An 11,176-nucleotide genomic window follows, 5' to 3' on the forward strand; every position below is an offset into this window, starting at 1 on the left:
TCCACTTATGAGGTCATTGCAGCATCATCGAGGGGCAATTGTTGTGTGACTCCATAGCTCCCAGCACAACAAGCCCTGGACACCAGGATAGAGCCATGATGAATCACCCCCCTTGGCTGTCCCACCCCTCCCGAGACCCCTCAACATTCAGGCTGGTAAAATGAGGCTGCAGTGAAGAGTCCTGGGCTCTGAGGATGGGAGGCTCATTGTTGCTAGGAGCAGAAAAGCTGGCCCACTGTTGACACATGGTCTCCAGCTCCTCTTCCACCCTCAAAGTTTAATTCCTCTGAACCTGCCCCTTCCCCACCCTTCTAGGAGAGCAACCCTGAATTGATCACAGCCATTTTGACATTCTTCTTTTCTTTATTTTTCTAATGTGAGATTCTGAAACCTCTTCTTACCACCCCACACAATTGGGTTAGCCCCAGATCCTGCCTTAGGGCACAAAGATTTGCCTCTCAGAATTCCTTCCTTGCCTTTTTTAAAGGCCTGACCAGGGTCTTTGTGGTTGGAATGGGGGTGTGTTAGGAGTGGCGATGGGAGGCTGGAGTGCGAAAGGTGGGTAGGCTTAGACACAGGGTGCCCGAACTCAGGTTTAGGAGGTTCATCATGGCAGTCATCACGAATGAATCTCTACTGACTTTTGATTAAAATTGTGACACGATTGTGCCTAAGGTATTTAAATATTAGGATGGATTGGGAGATGGGGTGGTGAAGTAAAAGTCGAATGAGACTGTTTTAAAGAAATTATGAAAATCTCCACATCTGAAGGAAGGCAGTCATGGGTCTGGGTGCCCATGAGAAAGGCCTCATTAGACAGGCAGATTCATGGGACTTATTTACTGACTGTGCAGAAAACTAAGAATTGAAGATGACTCCAGAGCAAAAGGGCTTCTTCCTAGTGTACTAGGAGGCAATACGATGACACCAGGTTTTTGAGAAAAGAAAAGCTTTTTACTGCAACTCGACCATCAAGGAGACAAGAGTTCAGCTCGAATCTGTCTCCCTGTGCTGGCTTTAAGGCAGTCATTTTATTGGGAAAGGTTAGGGATTAGATTCTGGGATTAGTAGGTGACTGGCGGAAGGAAAAGGGAGGGCTGGAAAAAGTCCTCGGGCATGGGAAGTTATCTCTTCATGCTACCTCATGGGTCACATGTGCAGTTTCGGGGAGGGTCAGTATGAAACATGCAGTGGAAATTTGGCTGTGACATCAGCACGCTTTTTCTGTGCAGACTCCAGTCTGCCAGATTGGCTCCAATGACTTCAGCCAATTTTGTTATCTTACAAATGGAGAGAGTTTCGGCATTTCAGCACGTTGTTCTTTTTTTAAAATCTACCATCATGTAAACTCAAGAATTTGTATTAGTCACTAGTTTGTTTAACTCTTTGGGACAATGTTTCACCAGGTTTTGGGGTGTTAGTATTACTTTTAATGACAGCTGAGGAAACAGGGGAACAGATTTATGCTAAAAGAATATGGGTTTAAGTCTGAGAAGAGTTTAGTTAGAGTGAACCCTCTTGGGTGGTTATTGGAAATATGGCTTTGGCCCTTGGGCCACTGGGGAGACCTGAGGCCTTCAGTTCATTTCAGTTTAACAAGTGTTTATTGAATAGAAGATCATGAGTTGAAGATGGAGAAACTTCATATGGGGTTTATTCGCAAGGATAAATAATGCCATATTCAATTAAACCTCAAATGAACCTAAATAAAAGAGGAGAATGGGTTGGGATTTAACCCCCTATCACTGGAATAATTGACGATAGAGTCATAGTCTTTGTGCAGCTCACTCCTTTCATAAGAATTTCCTCTTTCTTCCATAATTTTTTTCATCAGCTCTCTCTCCTCAAAGCTGTTGAGAAGCAGCTCTCACCCCCATCTCAGGAGACCCAGCCTCACCTGATGTTCAGCTCTGGACCAAAGCTACCAATCTAGATATGGAGATGGCAGTCATTTGTGACAGCAATGTAAAAAATGTAGTGATTTCTACTAGCCATTGTTATCTTTCTCTTTCTCCTTTCTTCCCTCTCCTACTTCTTGCTCAAGAAGTTCTCAGTGAATCAAAGTATATCAGTCACTGGACTTTCAGTAGGACGTTTGCCCATTATCTTTCCAGTCTTTAAAACCTTCCTCTGTAAAGGTCAGCACTCCTGGCAGTGTTACATTTGGTATCCCAGCTACTAGCCTTACCTTTCACTTAGGGTTTGGTGGCTAAGTGACTTCCTTCGCTGGCTGGAAGGAACTACTACTGAGATGAAACACAGAACAGGCTTCTTAGGCTGCTGGGCCTCCACGAGAGGCTGGAAGAAGAGATAAATGTCAAAGCCCGGCTTGCCTAGATTAGGGTTAGAAGAGGACCCTGAAGTCAGATTTCTGGGTTTAAATCCTGCTTTTGCTAGGCGCGGTGGCTCACGCCTGTAATCCCAGCACTTTGGGAGGCTGAGGTGGGCGGATCACGAGGTCAGGAGTTTGAGACCAGCCTGGCCAACATGGTGAAACCCCATCTCTACTAAAAATACAAAAATTAGCAAATTAGCTGGGCGTGGTGGTGCATGCCTGAAATCCCAGCTACTCGGGAGGCTGAGGCAGAAGAATCGCTTGAACCTGGGAGGCAAAGGTTGCAGTGAGCCGAGATCACACCATTGCACTCCAGCCTGGGCAATAGAGTGAGACTCCGTCTCAAAAAAAAAAAAAAAAAATCCTGCTTTCATCCTTTACTTGCTGAACAACTCTTAGTAATTTACTTAACCATCTGGGTCTCGATTCCCTCATCTATAAAATGATATAATGTCACCATCATCTTAAGATAATATATAACTTATGTCGATTGCTCATAACATGCCAGTCATATTTGCAAGTGCAAAACCTACGCCCTCATCCATTACAGTGCCTCACTAGACTCATAGAATTGTAAAGACTGGAGATGCCCTGTATGAAGTACCCCCCAAAAATGTTTGTTATTCATATTAGTTATCGTTTTTGTCAACGCTGGCCAGGTGTCTTCATTGGTTTGCTGAACCTCTCTCTCTGTGTCTTCATTTCTGTCTCATTCTCTCATTTTCTGGTGTTGGCCCTATAATCCCACTTCTCCAACTCAATATTTCCCTCAGACCCCTTCTCCATAGCATTTTTTTTCCCTGCCTTCCAGCCAAAGCTCCTGGTGGCATTCACAGTAAGATTAGATATTTTAATGTTAACTATTAATGGATGATTTCACTTTTGAGTAGGAAGGGTTGATATCAATGTTATTGATAAAAAATAGTAACTTAATTTAGGACAAAAAAGTCATTGGGCCATTCAGTGGTTCCTCTCTGTGTGTGTCTGAAGGCCCTGTATGTCTGCATATTGTATCAGCCCAGGGACATGCTATGTATTAGCAATTTTAACTCCATTAGAATCTCCCTCGCTGCTTTTTTGGCAAAGTATTTCTATTTTTTTCCGTGCCTTTTTCTATCTCTCTGTGTAATTCTTGTTGAACAAGCAGAACCTTCATGATGGTCAGAAAGCAACTCTATTTCTTCTCTTGATGCCTCTTAAAACCCTCTCTGTGGGGCTGGCTCTTCCCTTTCTCTTGGAATGAAATCTCTAGCAGATGCCCTTGACTTTTAGAATCATGCTAAGAAATCGCATGATTTCTTACTTCTATTTACATAAAAATAACTTCTATTTACATAAAAAAATCTTATTTCAGTATTCAGAAGGTCTTTCCTTGAATGTTGGATTTCCTTCTCTTTCCTACTTGGTACTACTGCAGGAAGGAAGGCTGCACAGAAAAGAAGAGTATCTTCTCTATTAGCTACTAGAAGTTTTTAATTTTTTTCCCTTGCTCACCCAGCTGCCTCTTGTCCATTTGGGTAGGGGCTGCAAAGGAATGAGAAAGAAAGACCTGAAAACTTTGTGAACTGGCATAGGAGCTTTCTGGGCTTGGCAGGTGCTTACGGCTGACCTTTCTCCCGTGGAGAACTTGAATGTGTTCTTCACAGACTCTCCTCTCCCTGCTGGCTGGGTGTTGGCCACAGTTCTTTAGTATGACAGGCATGTCTGCTTTGTCTAGCTGCGCATGGCTCCTGTAGCGCCTAGGCATTGGCAAGCTCTCCTACAGCTTCTCTTGGCTGGTATTCCTCATCTTCACCTCTTGGACAGGATTTTAGACCACCTGGACAGCCAGTTTTCCCTGCCTTATGGCTCATATCTGGCCCATGGGAACCAGATATACATCCTCCCCTTTCACTGTTTATCAATCACCATTGCTTAAGTTTTTCTTGATATTTGTGTATTTTTGCTCATTCATTATATAAAGGGGGAAGAATGTTCTATGAAATCCTCATGGACATAGTTCAGGGTTTATCCTATTTGACTTTACTGCAGTAATTGTTACAGTTGTGTCCTATATTTTAACCCTCTTCCCTTTTGGTCCTCTGTCACATGGGTAGACTCCCACTTACAGCCTCATCTACTCTCCTTCCCGAGCCCTTCCTCCTCTGCTGAATCCTTTCAACATCACCTGCACCTTCATTTTTCACCCTTGCTGCTGATATTATTATCCACCATTGCTGAAAGTACCAGCTCTGCATAGAGAATCCCAAAGCCCACCCTCTTCCCTGAGCTCTAGGTCCCAATACTAACATCCATTGGATGTACTTTGGTACCTCAAGCTGATTTTACAAAATCAGAGTTCAACACCTTCCACATTTTTCCTAACATGCCCCTCTTGCTCCTCTTATGCGCTCCGACTCTGTGAATAGCATCCTGTCCACCAAGACTTAACCAGAAACCTGGGATCATCCCAGACTCTTGCTTCCTACTCAACCTCACACCAAATGTGCTATCAGGATCTGCAGATTCTACCTCCTGAGCCACAGGCTTCTAAGCCAGGGTGTGTTTGGGAGCTGCAGGCACATTTCTCTCAAGTTGGTCCCCCATCCTCTCACAGCCATGGTTGCTGCCTTTATTGTGGCATCATCATGACAGGTCTCCCTGTCTCCAAAGAGTCCCACCACTAATTCAACCCCCACAGCATTGCCGAAGTGAATTTTATAAAACAAAAGCTTAATTTTACTATTGAATTTAAGATGAGGCCCAAGGCTCTTGGTTGGGTCAACAAAACTCTTACTAATCTGGTGTCTACTTTCAGCTCAGTCTTCTACTTTTACCGTAGATTCTGGGGTAAAGCTACTTGCAGTTTCCAAAATATGCTAGACTTTTTTATTTTTTTAAACTCCGAGTTTTTGCTCTGCCAGCCGAGTCCTCCCTCTCTCCTCCTCAACCTGGAACTCATAGGAAATTCTCCTTGGGCATGATTTCTCTCACCTTCCCAGGCAGTTAGTTGCCTTAGCCAAGCTCATTCTGAAATTTTTATCCACATATTTTGTAGTTATTTATTTCCTGATCTACTCTCTCATGTGATGTAGTGTAGAGATCAGGAACCAATTACTTTTTAAAATCTCTGTTTCTGCAGTGTCCAGTGTGTGTCTTGGCACATGTTGGCCAGGCAATAGTTAATGCTTCTTGTCAATAAGGAGATGGAATAATATTTCAATGGTTTTGCAATTGCTTTTCTCTCTAACTGGAGTATACCCCTCCTTTTTGCCTTATTGATATTTATTTATTTTTTATCTTCTATATACAATTTGAAAATTCCACCTTCCATGTGGACTGCTCTGGACCCCCACCCTGCTGCAGTTAAGAGATACCATCTCTGAACATGCCTGATGTGCTCCCCATGGATTGACTCCCCACCTGTTCTGCCGGAGGGCAATGCTGTCTTCTGTCTCATACAGTGCCCTAATCCAGGAAAGGGCTTTCTTATTATTATTTGCATCTTTAGTGCTGGGCCAGGGCCTGACATATAATAGATGCTCAGTGAATATTTGTGAAATAAATGAATGGATATACAAGACAAAGTTCAGCAGGGGAGATAAGAATCAAATAAACTGTCTGTCAGAGGAGGCAGATCCAACTTTATGGAGATGGAGATCTGTTTCTCAGGGTCAGCTTCCAACATGAATATATCTGTATGAGGCCCAGAGATTCCAGGAGGCAGGTACCGCTGGGCTGTGTAGGCTGAAAATCCCAGATCATGTTGGATTTGTCCAGGATACAGCCGCCATCTGATCCAGGCTCCCAAGCACAGAAGGACTCAAGCTTCAGCAAGTGTCCATCTCCCCTTCCCTGCAGCTAGGGTTTATCTTGCCCTGCACCTCCTCTTCATCCTCCAACATACACACACACAAACACACACACACACACACACGTTCTCTGCCTGGTGAGACCCGCTTCAGGAGCACTGGGGAGGACACAGGATGGAGTGGACTTGGCAGGGAGGTAGCTGGGCCAGGCACGGTAGGGAAGGATCCTGTGGGTAAATGGGAGTCATTCTCTTGAGTGAAGCTCTACCGGACTCCTCTGTGGAGTCCACATTCTACCTGAGGGCTCCTCCTAAGGTGCCCACCAGGCTTCTGTTTCCTTTTTCCTCCTGTGACACCATCACCTTCCCAGCTACAAGCAAGGGCAATAAACTGGGGGCCCACTGGGGCAGATGTCTTAATGGAGAGAGCAGAGATGAAGAGAAAATCCCTCAGCAGGTTGAGAGTGACTTCTGCAGGCTCAGGGCACAAAGCGAGAACTCTTTGCAGGTAAGGAAGGCAGTGAAAAGCAGAGACCCATTTCCTTCACTGAGTGTGGGATCACAAAGTCAGGAAATTTGGGGGACATTTTCAGATGATTTGAAGTAGTTCTTGTCAATTTCTTAACCAGCTTTACAAGGTCTTCATATTTTTTAATAAAGTGGGAGGCAGCACTGTGTTTCCCTAATGATCTTCTTTTGCCACAGGAGGCAGCATGGGCTGGAACAGTAGCAGTTGGAATAAGCAGCTTTATCTAATCAAACTTTAGCTAAGATGTGAAAATAACCTAAATGTCCATCAACAGATGAATGAAGAAAATGTGGTATATACACATGATAGAATACTATCCAGCCTTAAAAAGGAAAGAAATTCTGCCTTATTCAGCAACATAAATGGCCCTTGAGGACATTATGCAGTGAAATAAGTCAAATACAGAAAGACAAATACTGCATCATTCCACTTACATCAAGTATCTAAAAATAGTCATATTCATTAAATCAAAGGCTGTAACAGTGGTTACCAGGCACAGGGGGAGGATGAAATGAGTTATTAATCAACAGGCATAAAATAATTAAGTAAGATGAATAAGCTCTAGAGATCTGCTGAACAACTTTGTACCCATAGTCAACAATATTGCATTGTATTAATACACTTACAATTTGTTAAGAGGATAGAGCTCATGTTAAATGTTCTTACCACAAAAATATAAATAAATTTAAAAAGAGGATAAGGAAGGGGAAGGATGGTACACCTGGCCCCCAGGAAGGTCCTGAGTGTACTTTTGTCTAATTCCTGCTGTTTTCTGGGAAGGACCTGGGAGGAGTCACTCACCACTTATGGAGGCCCAGTGGCCTGGGAAGGTCTTCTCCTTGTTGCTCATGAGAGTTGGGGTCTTGTGGGCTGTGGGGTGCTCAGGGTCGGAGCACGAGGGAAGGAGGTCTGTGTGATGAGTGAGATAGAGTCCCCATGCCTCTAGAGGAAAGGAAGAGTCATCTCAGCATGTTCAAAACAGGCTTAGGAGCAGACTGAGGGGTCAGCTCTCTTAGGAGAGGAGGTGATAAATAAATGTTGTAATTGTCTTGATTGAAGCTGAAGGATTGGAAAGAGAAAATTCTTAAGACTTTACCATTGTCTAAAGCAGTTTTTCTTTCTTAGAATTTTGATCATCCTTGCTACTTAAGACCCCCAAAATGGTGGAACCCAGGGGTACAGAGAGCTAAGGAAGGAAAACTCCATACTTGAGATGCCTTCTTGAGCCAGCAGGTGGCAGTAGTGGTGGTGGAGGCAACAGTTAGATGAACTGACTGGTCCTGACCACACAGTGTCAAAATAGAGAATGGAGAGCAGGTCTGCTGTTTACCAAAGAAGCCTGAAACATGGCCCACGTGTCCAATCCTTGCTGTTGTCTGGAGGAGGAGCCGGGAGGAGACCGTTGATGAACTGCTCTCAGATTGTTGGTCTATGAAGGTATCTTTCTCTTTCAGTAGATGAAAGGTAATTTCTGGGCTTTGTGATTCTGGAAGAAAGAGATTGGAGAGGGTGCAGGGAGCAACGTACTGCCTAGATGCTGGGGGAAAGGGAGGTTTCAGAAGAGCCTCTTTGGCTTTGGTGGTATTCCTGTTAGCATGGAGAGGATGTCCACTTCTGCCAGCTGTGGGGTACAGAGCAGGGCTTGGGGACCCAGAAGGGGACTGGCAGGGGATCTGGCACTGCTGCAGCTGCTGCTAGGTCATCTTTCTTGTGTTGATGATACACTGCAAAAAACAGGAGATAAACTTTTATGCTTTAGTGACAGCAGTGGAGGAGCTTCCTCCTGAATGTTCACATGTGAGATATTCCCTCTCCTCTCCCTAATTCTCCATCCTTGGGGACTAAGACTTTCACTCCCACTCACTCACTGCCATGATCAAAGCCACGGTTGCCTCCATTGGAGCACAGCACTCAGCCAAGGGGAGTATCTCTGGGGCTGCACCAAGGAGCCGATGCCTGCCCATGTCTACTCCAAACTCAGAGGGCTGAGGCCGGTATGGATGCTGCTGTCTGAGACAATCATTCTCACATTGCAATGATTCAGAAAAAAAGGAAAAAGTTTGGGAAGCACCAAGATAGAGTGCCTGTTAAAAAATGGAAAGTGGAGTAGGGGAGTTTTAGTCTGAGGAAGGAAAAGTTTGGAGGAGGGAGCACAAGCCTGCACATAATTCAAGGCTGTCCCTTATGAAGACATGCTCCCAAATGTTCCAGAGAGTGGGAGCAGCACGTGTGGGTGGAAGTGGCAGGAGGTAAGGAAGAAGTTGCTAACACCCTCTTCTCAGGCCAGTAGCAGCACTTCCTAAGTTTATCAACTGTCTGGCCCAGCAAATGTTTAATGAAGTGCGAACTAATCTTTTGAAGGCCTTTTGGTGGAGAATAATTTGATGGGAGGCAGGACTAAATGACTTTTAGAATGTCATGCAAATTTTCCTGTGTTTTGATATGTTCTATTAATGGTTATGCAGACATTTTGTCTTTTCTCCTATTATTGACTGTTTCTCTTCTTCATCTATGCTATTCCTAGTTACTTTAAAATCTGATCTCTCTTTTTTTTTCAGGAGGTTAATACATGTCAGTTTGACATTGTATCATTGAATCAGAATTGAACATCAGAAAGAGTAAAATTCCCAGGCCTTTGTTACCCTAGCCTGGGTACAAGCTCAAGATGATGCAGAAGGAGGAGCAAAGCATGGGATCCAAGAAAGTTAAGTTCCAGCTCAGGTCGAAGAGAATCATGTCTGTGATCTATGTCTTTGGTTTCTTCATCTACAGCTGTCATCTTGTGGGCTGGAGCATGGTGGCCAGGCAGTGTGCAAGGGACTCTGGTGTCCATGCAGCCCTCATAGACCTGCGGAGGTATTATTGCTCTAAGCCCCCAGTGGGGTTCCAGTTTGATAGCTGCCCTGGATGGAGATGTGGGAGTGAGAGAAAGGGATATGGAGGCAGGTCTAATTTACTCAGCAGCACCTCAGGTCTTTGGGACTTCCTGGTGTCTGAGAGGAGACAAGCAGAATGGACTTGCTGAGCTCCTCATCTCCAGGAAACTAGTTCTTCTACAAGGATTCCTGGGCTGGGTGTTTAGCATCTTTCATATGCCCCCACCCCAATCCCACCATCTCTTTCGGAGACTTGAAATGAAATCGCTTAACATTAACTCACACCACCTCTAGCTCTGCTCTTTAGGATTAAATGAAGTTTAAAGTCATTGAGCCTCTCCCAGAGGCTAGACCCTGTGTGTGCATATGCATGCCTGTGTCCTCATGTGTGCATGTGTGTGTGTGTGAGTGTGTGTGCATGCACATGTTTGAGGGCAGCATAGGGAATGAAGATACAGAGCAACCTGGACAAATACTCTGCAGTCTAGGCAAGAGTGAGTGTGGTCACTGATGTTGAGGCACAGAGCTAAGTGTGGGGAAATATGGCTGAAGTTTGTTCAGCGTGCTGTGGAAATCCATTTGGATGACAGATGGGGGTGAGTGGGTCACAGAAAACCTCCTGGGGAGCTGTCACCTCCAGGAATGATGTAGAGGGGATTCTGTCTCTTTCTAGGTCAATGCATATCGACCATCCTGTGGCAGTTTATCCAGTCTTTTGTTCTCTAGCTGCATTTGTTTATCTTATTGGATGTAAGAAAAGCTACATTCTTTTCTTCTCTTCACCAGCAAGACTTCCTGGGCTGGTCAGCGGACAAGGAGAAGGTTTACCTAATCTGTCAAAATAAAGAAATGGAAACCTAGTCCTAGTGTGTGACTCACAAAGGACGCACCTTGTGCTCCTTGCCAAGGCATAGCCCAGGTAGCTCTGATCTTTTGATACCACCAGTTCCCAGGTGGTGGTGCTAGAAACACGTCAGTGGTTTGGGGCCGGACAGTGGATGATGGATGGGGGTTCTTACCTACACAGGCAGTAGTGTCAGCTTAAAGTTTATTTAAGAAATTCTGCCTGCTAAACTTAAACAAAAAGACTTTAAGCTGTGGAAATTGTAGAGAAAAATATATTCTACATACTTACAATGCAAAGAGCTTGAGAAAAATTTAGGCCCAGGAGAAGAGTTTAATAACAAGATTTAGAAGAAGAACCAGAAGCTCTACTCTTTGTTTCAGTCTGAAATCAACCAGCAGGTACATTCCTGTGCACAGTGAAGGGACCCAGGAACCTATAATCTTGACTAGGCAAAAGGGAAGTGGGTGCAATTTGGGGGGACCTTCCCAATCCTACTATAAAATTAGTCCTTATCCTTTCTCTTCCATCTCCACTCTTGATTGTTCTTGAAATTTTTTATCCTTCAGGTATATTTTTCAATTGACTATGATGTGGTTTTACCTCCATGGAAATAAGGGAGAGGCTATTGTGTGGCTGGTGGGAGGAGAACTGGGAAATAATATGATTAGATTCAAACTTCCATAATCACTGAATATGATTAGCTCCCAAGGAAACTCCTGCCGGTTGCACTTAGGAACCCAAGGAAGAAACCCAGATAGGATCCCAGGAGACATCCTCTGCTCTGCCTTCTTCCTCAGCT

At 44.4% G+C, this 11,176-nt stretch overlaps 1 long non-coding RNA gene across 1 annotated transcript; it reads left to right on the top strand.

The window, feature by feature from the left end:
- The first annotated feature begins 71 nt into the window (after positions 1 to 71).
- Positions 72 to 10,341, top strand: LOC134756664 (uncharacterized). Its single transcript, XR_010129650.1, has 5 exons — positions 72 to 675; positions 6,497 to 6,633; positions 7,780 to 8,091; positions 9,213 to 9,510; positions 10,204 to 10,341. It is a non-coding gene; the product is annotated as an uncharacterized lncRNA (long non-coding RNA).
- The last annotated feature ends 835 nt before the right edge of the window (positions 10,342 to 11,176 follow it).

This window comes from Gorilla gorilla, chromosome 1 (genome assembly GCF_029281585.2).
Source record: "Gorilla gorilla gorilla isolate KB3781 chromosome 1, NHGRI_mGorGor1-v2.1_pri, whole genome shotgun sequence".
NCBI classification, from domain to species: Eukaryota; Metazoa; Chordata; class Mammalia; order Primates; family Hominidae; genus Gorilla; species Gorilla gorilla.